Source organism: Pseudophryne corroboree, chromosome 4, assembly GCF_028390025.1.
Source record: "Pseudophryne corroboree isolate aPseCor3 chromosome 4, aPseCor3.hap2, whole genome shotgun sequence".
Classification (NCBI taxonomy): Eukaryota; Metazoa; Chordata; class Amphibia; order Anura; family Myobatrachidae; genus Pseudophryne; species Pseudophryne corroboree.
The window spans coordinates 559,321,785-559,322,530 of record NC_086447.1 but is presented as its reverse complement, the minus strand read 5'-3'; the positions used below and the strand labels follow the sequence as shown (position 1 = coordinate 559,322,530).

The 746-nt window shown below is 38.7% G+C and overlaps 1 pseudogene; it reads right to left on the bottom strand.

Annotated features, from left to right (window-relative positions):
• Positions 1 to 273: 273 nt before the first annotated feature.
• On the bottom strand, positions 274 to 391 carry LOC134912334 (5S ribosomal RNA; annotated as a pseudogene).
• Between the last annotated feature and the right edge of the window lie 355 nt (positions 392 to 746).

The window sequence follows — 746 nt, the reverse complement described above, 5'->3', positions numbered from 1 at the left end:
TTTATATAGAATTAAAAAAAATCTTGATTGCCTTTGTATCAAATATGGTTCAAGATATATAGAGGTGAAAATATCAGATAATTGATGTTTTGGATTTCTTAAAGAGAATTCTGAGATCTCCTGGTGGTCACTGAGTAATTTAGAAGTTGATTATGGTAAATAACAAGCAATATAACATAAATGTTTAATACCACATTGGTAATCAGAAACTGTGTATAAACAGCAGTAGAGATGAGAGATATTATAGTGGGAAAATATTTTTTTTAGAATTATGGCCCACAGCACCTAGTATTCCCTTGTGGTCTCCCATCCAAGTACTGACCAGGCCTCACCTGCTTAGCTTCCAAGATCGGACATGAGCGGGCATATTCAGGATAGTATAGCTGTGGGCAGTGGGTTCAGGAATAGGAAGGAAACACTTCTGCTTTCTGTACTTGACCGGAGTGGGGCTCAAACGAACCCAAATCCTGACTTTCCAGATGAGAGAGTGTATAAGATGGATACTTCTGCTTTCTGTTGTGATAGTGAAATTGTCTGGGGAGAAGCGCAATGCTTAAGCCCAGGGCTACTATCAACCAGGGCCAAAATTTACTTATATTCGTGTTTTAGCCGTTTTTAAGGGTGTTTGAACTCGAATGGTATCGGGTGCATTTTACTGCAACTTTTTGAATCCTGATACGGTCATTTACTAAGCTGCCGAGTTTTCCACATTCGTTTTTTCCGATGTCGATGTGATTCGTAATGTC